Source organism: Ovis canadensis, chromosome 5 (genome assembly GCF_042477335.2).
Source record: "Ovis canadensis isolate MfBH-ARS-UI-01 breed Bighorn chromosome 5, ARS-UI_OviCan_v2, whole genome shotgun sequence".
NCBI classification, from domain to species: domain Eukaryota; kingdom Metazoa; phylum Chordata; class Mammalia; order Artiodactyla; family Bovidae; genus Ovis; species Ovis canadensis.
The window spans coordinates 109,219,428-109,227,598 of NC_091249.1; the positions used below are offsets into that span (position 1 = coordinate 109,219,428).

Sequence of the window (8,171 nt, forward strand, 5' to 3'; positions counted from 1 at the left end):
TAGAAGGAAGGGTAAGCCTTTATTAAAACCTGTCTTCAACCTCCAGAGATTTTTCTAAAAAGGTGAACTATGAGAATCTGTTTGCTGCTGTTTCTCAGCTGCTAAGTGTGTCTGAGGCTTTGCCACCCAGTGAGTGTAGGCTGCCAGGCTCCTCTGCCCATGGGATTTCCCAGGCAAAAATACTGGAGTGGGTGGCCACTCCCTTCTTCAGAGGATCTTCCTGACCCAGGGATCCATGGATTCTTCACCACTGAGCCACCTGAGAAGCCCGAACATGTGCTTCAGTTCAGTTCAGTTCAGTTCAGTTCAGTCGCTCAGTCGTGTCCGACTCTGTGACCCCATGAATCGCAGCACACCAGGCCTCCCTGTCCATCACCAACTCCTGGAGTTCACTCAGACTCACATCTATCGAGTCAGTGATGCCATCCAGCCATCTCATCCTCGGTCGTCCCCTTCTCCTCCTGCCCCCAATCCCTCCCAGCATCAGGGTCTTTTCCAATGAGTCAACTCTTCACATGAGGTGGCCAAAGTACTGGAGCTTCAGCTTTAGCATCATTCCTTCTGAAGAAATCCCAGGGCTGATCTCCTTCAGAATGGACTGGTTGGATCTCCTTGCAGTCCAAGGGACTCTCAAGAGTCTTCTCCAACACCACACTTCAAAAGCATCAATTCTTCGGTGCTCAGCCTTCTTCACAGTCCAACTCTCACATCCATACATGCCTACTGGAAAAACCATAGCCTTGACAAGACAGACCTTAGTCGGCAAAGTAATGTCTCTGCTTTTGAATATGCTATCTAGGTTGGTCATAACTTTCCTTCCAAGGAGTAAGCGTCTTTTAATTTCATAGCTGCAGTCACCATCTGCAGTGATTTTGGAGCCCCCCAAAATAAAGTCTGACACTGTTTCCACTGTTTCTCCATCTATTTCCCATGACGTGATGGGACCGGATGCCATGATCTTCGTTTTCTGAATGTTGAGCTTTAAGCCAACGTTTTCACTCTCCACTGCTTAGAGAACCCCAAAACAGCTTTGCAAAGACTATTAAAAAAAAATCATGATCCCTAATGGGTTCTATTTTAAGAAATAATATAAAACAAGGGAATTCTAGAAAGGTGGATATACAACATTCCAGTTGGATAGTATAGTTTCTTCTTTTTTCATTAGGTCCAGTCTGAAGTCTTTGCATATTCCCTTTAAAGACTTCTCACCTTCCTCAAAGCACTATTGTGAAAGTCTAGAAAAACAGCTCGGTTTCTCACCATTCTCTCTCTCTGATGTAGAAAGCACCTGATGAAGATGAAAAAGCCTGAGAAGCCCCTGTGCTGTGTGCCCATGTTAGTACAGATTCTACGGTTCACACATTAGAGCTCACCACCTCTAGTCATACGCCAAAAGCACAATTAGTAAAACAGGGCAGATGACTACAGTTAAAAGACAAAATGATGTTTTTAGAAATCCTGTCAAGAATACCACTTAGAAGTATGAGAAATGGCATCCAACTGATATATTCAGTGTTCAAAACTTATCAGCGAGTGGTAAAAGGGGAAGGCCAAGTGCCACAGCATGTACTAAGCTCCCAGATAGGATGGTTAATAATACAGATGAGCAATCTCTTGTTGTTAACTAGCTCATTACAGGTAAAACTGATAAGGAGGCAAGCCATCAATTAAAATAAACAGAATAAATGCAACAAAGAATCATCTTCAGTTAAAACAGGAAGTATCTCCACTCTCCTGCTGGCGGCGTCACTTCATGCAGTGCCTGGCCCTGGAGGAGGAAGATGGGGTAAGTGAAACAGGAGAGCCGGTCTGTAGATGAGGCTGTAGTGCAACTGGCGGGAATACAGGTCCTGAACGGTGTTAGCACAACGTATGCCAACTCCAAAGAGTCAGTTCAGTTCAGTTGCTCAGTCGTGTCCAACTCTTTGTGACCCCATGGACTGCAGCACGCCAGGCCTCCCTGTCCATCACCAACTCCCAAAGTTTACTCAAATTCATGTCCATTGTGTTGGGTGATGCCACCCAGCCATCTCACCCTCTGTCATCCCCTTCTCCTCCTGCCCTCAATCTTTCCCAGCATCAGGGTCTTTTCCAATGAGTCAGTTCTTTGCATCAGGTGGCCAAAGTATTTGAGTTTCAGCATCAGGATCAGTCCTTCCAAGGAATATTCAGGACTAATTTCCCTTAGGATGGACTGGCTGGATCTCCTTGCAGTAAGTGAGCCTGAGCCAATTCAGGACTATTCAAAACAAAAACAGTGGGGAAAGATTGACAGCACCTCCTTCCAGATTCCAATGGAGATGTGTGGGGGAACTGGAAGGTCCGAAATGCCAGGTTGGCCAAAGAGGGTCAGAGCCCTGTGTAGTGTTGCTGGGGGTATGGGGGACGGGGGAAAAGGGCAAGGCCAGGAAGAAACTGCCTTTGCAGAGGTAATGACTAATGACTGTTCAATGTCAGCTTTGTTTAGCCTCAACTAGGAAGGGGCCAGTAGGAAGAATGAATGGCTGGTTAGCATCAACTTTGTTTACTTGTAGCTGTGAAGGGATAAGTGAAAGGAATGAAACGGCTGCTCAGTGTTAATTTGTTTACTCTCAGCTGGGAAGAGACCAATGAAATGTTTGCATCAAGGAAGGTATTTATGAGAGGGGTCAGTTGGGAGAGGCAGCTTCAGTTTACCAGACAAAAGCAGCTTAAAAACACAGGCCACATGAAAGAACCTTATCTCAGGTTATTTGTTCATTGATATTCTTCTACATTCAGGATATTAAGTATTAATCTGTTAAACTACATGAATAACAAGAAAATTAATTCTCCAATTTATAAAGGAATGTATATTCTCTAATTTTTATAGAAAATTATGAAAAATGCTTTCCTGAAGTAATTTCCCTCCCCACTGGACAGAACCACTCTAGTGAACTGCCCTTTATCTTTGCCAGAGCAGCCAGAGTCAACTCTTAACCAAAAAGCACAGTGAAAGGAAACCCCTCATTTACCTGCACCTTGTTTCAATATATTTGAGGATCCTGAATGAGCTGACGCCATGCTGGTTGTTTTGTGCAACCAAGTACTCAGCCCTATCCTGGTATTTGGTCTCTAAAGAGAAGTACAATTGATTCTTTAAGAAGTACTTTAGAGGACAAAGATATCATTGAGGGGAAGACTTTGTTAGTCCACGGGTTAACAGTTCCAGGATAAATTCAGAGTTTTTTAAAAGGTGGAAGAATCTGGATGTTCAGATTTACAAGACTGGAGATGATGATGCCAAACCTTGGGTCATGAGATACGTGTTCTATGGAAACTGAACTGACTACTGGCTCCCTGTACTTCCAGGATAATACGTACTTTGAAAGAAGAGTTAAAATTTTTCATTTAGCTTGTTAGAGTGGACTTTGCCAGTGGCCTTTATGACAATATTTTATCTTCCAGAAAATTTAATCTGATTATTGGTTCCTCTCCCTCTCCCTGCACTTTCGCACAGGACCACCACCCCTGTTGACTCTGCTTCCTGCTGTCCAGGACAAAACTTTGGGTGGTGGGGAAAAACCTACATAAGCTATGGCTATGAAATGATCAGCTGGATCTTAAAAGTTACCTGAATTCCATTTGAGTCTCTGAGCCACTCTATATAAATGAAGAGATGTGGTCTTCTGTAATGGGCATGCTGGGGGGTGAGACACACCAGTTTACCTTCTTCAGCTACCTTCTTTTTTTTCTTAATGTAATGCCACACTTCTTTGTATGAATTGCATGAAATGCTTAAAACTTTGCAATAGTAAGCAATTTAAAATGAAAATCTAGACTATGAAAAGAATTAGTTATTAGATTAAAACAAACCAAGGGAAATGGTTTTGGCTATGAACCAATGACAAACCTGAGATCAGTTGATGGCAACATGAGGTTCAAGCAAGCCAGTAACTTCACAGCTCCATTTATTTCAGATGCAGCTTCGGTAAAGACTGAATCATTAGTATACTCCCAGTTCACTTCAGGCCACACTTATGGACATGCTTACATTAAGATAAAAGCCCATCCATTTCGCACTGTGAACTGTAATTTCCATTTCACTTCCTATGCAGTCACCGCCGGAGCAATGCACTTAGCGTGCGATCTGCTGACACAGAGGAAACATTATTTCTTTCCAAATTTGTTTAAAGAAGGAGGGATAGAAAGGGGAGCTATTTTTCCACAAATTGAAAACTGGAGAACGACCAAGTTAGAGGGAAATATATCTCAAGGTGCTGCAGCAGACTTGAGCTCAAGGAAAAAGAACTATTTCTTTGGTATTACCCTGCTTCCCTTCCACCTCCTCCAATCAGAGATATTCCACTCAGGGCTTCAGTCTACTGACATGGATTTTCTTGGGCCTGTGAGAAGATGCAAAGGCTTGTTACGGAAAAATAAACAACAACAACAAAAAACCAACCACTTTCTAAAAATGGAGGAACTTTGTGAAAGATAGGACTCAAAGCCGGGTCTGGCTGTAGGACTGTCTTTTCTCATATTTCCATGGCACCAGAAGACAAATCACAGTCTGTGGAGCTTACTCATTTGGAGAATTGAAAAGCTCTAAACCACCTGCTTCTCCTACCGTTTGCCTAGCTGTTAGCATGAATTTTATCTTTTCTCTCAGTTCCAACCTTATCCAGTCAATGTGACTTTGGGGAAGTTAGTTTACACTGAAAGTTTTCTTATCTCTAAAATAGGAATAAGACAATCAAGACTCTAAAACTCTAGGATAGGATTCTAGCTCAACTAGTCTTAGTTGGAATACTTAGGCTGACAACAGGATTAACACTTTAGATTTTGGTTTTCCTTCAGTCCACTGTCTAACTTTGACAAAGTTCCTTTAGTTCCACCCACTTCTTTAAAATCAAATAATTGCACCGCTTAAAAATCTAGACTCATTCATTTTCCTAATACATCGTTAGACTTATTTTTCTTTAAATAAATATACAATGGCTAAACAAGGTGCCTACTGTATAGCGCTATATTCAGTATCCTGTGATAAACCAGAATGGGAAAGAATATGAAAAAGGAAAAAAAAAAACAAAACCAAACTGAGTCATTTTGCCATACAGCAATGAACACAACACTGCAAATCAACTATACTTCAATAAATTTAAAAAAATTTTCAAAATCATCTTTACCACACCACCTTTCTCCACGTACAGTGTAACAAGCTTTCTACTGTCGTCTGAATTTTCTGCATGATTTCCTTAGCAAGCTCTTTCAGTCTACCTATTTAACCTAATCCCCCTTGCCCAAGATAGCTCACCAAAACACTCTGGCATTTCACTTCTTTTGTCCTTAGAAATTCCTCAGCACTAGAATCATGGTATCAGGCTCTTTAGTATAGTCTACTGTGAGACCTTCAGTCAACAAATATTTCATTAAAAAAACCTGTGTACCCCTTCCCCAGATGTCACTTTATACCACACCAAACACTTGGAAAACTGGATGTTTTCTTTTTCCTAATGTAGGACTCTTAGGTAGACACCTCTTCTACCAACAGCACAGTTATAGTTATCAGGGTTTTTTTTTTTTTTTTTTTTGATTCATTTAAGCGGTTATACTTTTTTCTAAAAGGAAGCACACAATACTTGACAAATATCCTAATCAACATATTTATGAGGTATGCTCCTATTTATGAGATTAAAGCGACAATGACTTGATTCCAAGTTATACAGTTACTTAATGTCATCATCATTTACAATATTAAGAGAAAAACTTAAGATCGCTAAATACATCAATATTAGTCTTTTGAGTATTGTTTCCCACTCCTGGTTATTATGCAACTGTGCAGCTCGTGGCTGTTCTGAACCTTACCAATGCCCAGCCTTATACAGTTGAGATAGATGGTTCCAGTACTTCATAAAGCACGTCAAGGTCAAACTAAGATGGCCCCATGCTCTCTCGGGAGTGGTTCTGAGGAGGGATGACGAACAAAGGTGGTGAACCTTAGCCCACCCAGAGCACTCAATTTGCAACATGAAACAAACCTACAGCGCAGGGGAATGCTCCCCAAGACCCTGAACTCGACCCTCTATTCTGCGGAAGCAGCTGATTAAACCTGTGAGGCAGCAGCTTTACCTGCGGAGTTTTTAGATTAGGCAACTCTGTGTTTTGTCAGAAAATTTACTGAGCACTTAACTAAGAGAATGATTATCTTGAGCTACACTAACCTTACAGTTAGTACCTTTTAAAAGATCTTTATGGTTCTGGAGAAAGCTCAGCCAGCCATCTGTGTCCAAAGAGCAGACCAATGGCCATCAACACCACAAACTTAGCCTGGGTTACAAAACTTGTTATTTATAGGAAAAGCCCATTTCGAGGGAACACCAAGTAGACAACTTACGGCTGCAAGCAAAGCATCTGTGCGCCTTGATAAAATCAGCTGAAACACCATGAAAAAAGATTCGTTTGGGCTCTCCCTTTTGGTAACTTTAAGTCATTCTAGTAATACATACTCTACTCAGCTCTCTATATCCTTAGAGGCAGAAACTCTGAGAGGGAGTCCACATGTTTGCACTTTTATGAGGGACTTGAACATGAGAGGATTTTGATACCCACAGGTGGTCGTGGAACCAATCCCCAGAGGATGCTAAGGGATGCTTGTAATGTATCATGTCCTGTGCTAAGCTCCTATAAGGTGTTGCTTCGTTTTGTCTTCAGAACAACCCTGACACGGGCACCATTACATGTCTTCATTTACAGATCAAAAAAGTGAGGTTAGAGAGGGTATGGGAGGTACCTGAGTGAAGTGGCAGAAGCAGGATTTATGTCTCAAACTCCCAGGTTCAACAAGTGTTCTGAATCACAATACTTTCACTACATTTGTAGCAGTAGACTTAAAATTTTTCTTATTTGTTCACTGAGTTGAGTGAGTGAAGTCACTCAGTCGTGTCCGACTCTTTGCCACCCCGTGGACTGTGGCCTACCAGGCTTCTCTGTCCAGTGCATTTTCCAGGCAAGGGTACTGGAGTGGGTTGCCATTTCCTTCTCCAGGGGATCTTCCCGACACAAGGATTGAACCCAGGTCTCCCATCTTGCAGGCAGATGCTTTTACCGTCTGAGCCACCAGGGAAGATTGTTCACTACGGATGCTTTAAAATCTGAGGGTTACATCTTGTCTGATAAGGCAAAGTCTTTAAATTCTAAATGAGGGTCACTTAAAAACATCTTTTAAGAATCATTATTGTGATTGGACCCAGAATTAAATTTGTCTATTTGACTAATGGGAAATCTTAGGCTATTAAACATAAGAACTATGTTTATTTGCCTTCTAAGTTCCTCAAATTGTAGACTGTTAGGTAACAGGCACTCAAAAGTAGACTGATCAACTGAATAAGGCTGAGTAGGGTGAAGCCATATAGTTTCATTCCCAATTTGTTTTTGAAACTTTTTAATGTAAGAAAATGTATTCCAAAATAGTCTGTGGTTCTGTTACATTGTCTTCAACTTTGTTATTAAAATGCTTTAAAGTAGATAAGATTATAAAAAATGAATACCTGCATTTAAAGACACCTAAAATTCAGAGCTATGTAAATACTTTCAAAATTAGTATAATTATCAAGGGACTTGGATTTGACATTTTCTTGCATCTATATTATTATTAAAGTGAATTTATCAGAGAGGTTTACTGGGAATGGGCAGTAGAACTAGTTTTGCAAAGGTTAAAGGGAATCTGCTATCTTTATCAAGCTTGGGAAATAATCTGCTGTTACATCTCCTGGCCAGTGGTATCAAGTATCAGGTAATTCAAGGGCATCCTGGCTGGCGACTGCAGGGTGACACTGCCATCTAGTGGCTATCTCCACTGCAGGGGACACCTCTCTTCCTGGCCATGCTGGTGCTGAAGGGACTGGATTATCATCAGTTACGTGTATCTAAGAACCCATTTTCACATCTTACTGCATAATAAAGTCTTTGAGGGAGAAACCACGCCTTATGTATCCTTTTTTCCTGGGGGAAATGACCCCCAAGGCAGCGAAATATCCACCTGTAACTTTAGTCAGCCCTCCTACACCTGCAGATTCAGCCAACCTCAGACCAAACAGGACTGTAGTATATATTTACTTAAAAAAAAAAAAAGAAATCTGTGTATAAGTGGACCCTCGCAGCTCAAACCCATGTTGTTCAAGGGTCAACCACGTTTGTTAACTTTGATCTGA

At 41.4% G+C, this 8,171-nt stretch overlaps 1 long non-coding RNA gene across 1 annotated transcript; it reads right to left on the minus strand.

The window, feature by feature from the left end:
• LOC138441537 (uncharacterized) lies at positions 1-7,007 on the minus strand. The gene is made up of 5 exons (XR_011257392.1): positions 6,752-7,007; positions 5,827-5,925; positions 4,288-4,364; positions 3,872-4,108; positions 1-1,768 (listed from the first exon to the last, which is right to left on the minus strand). It is a non-coding gene; the product is annotated as an uncharacterized lncRNA (long non-coding RNA).
• Positions 7,008-8,171: the final 1,164 nt, after the last annotated feature.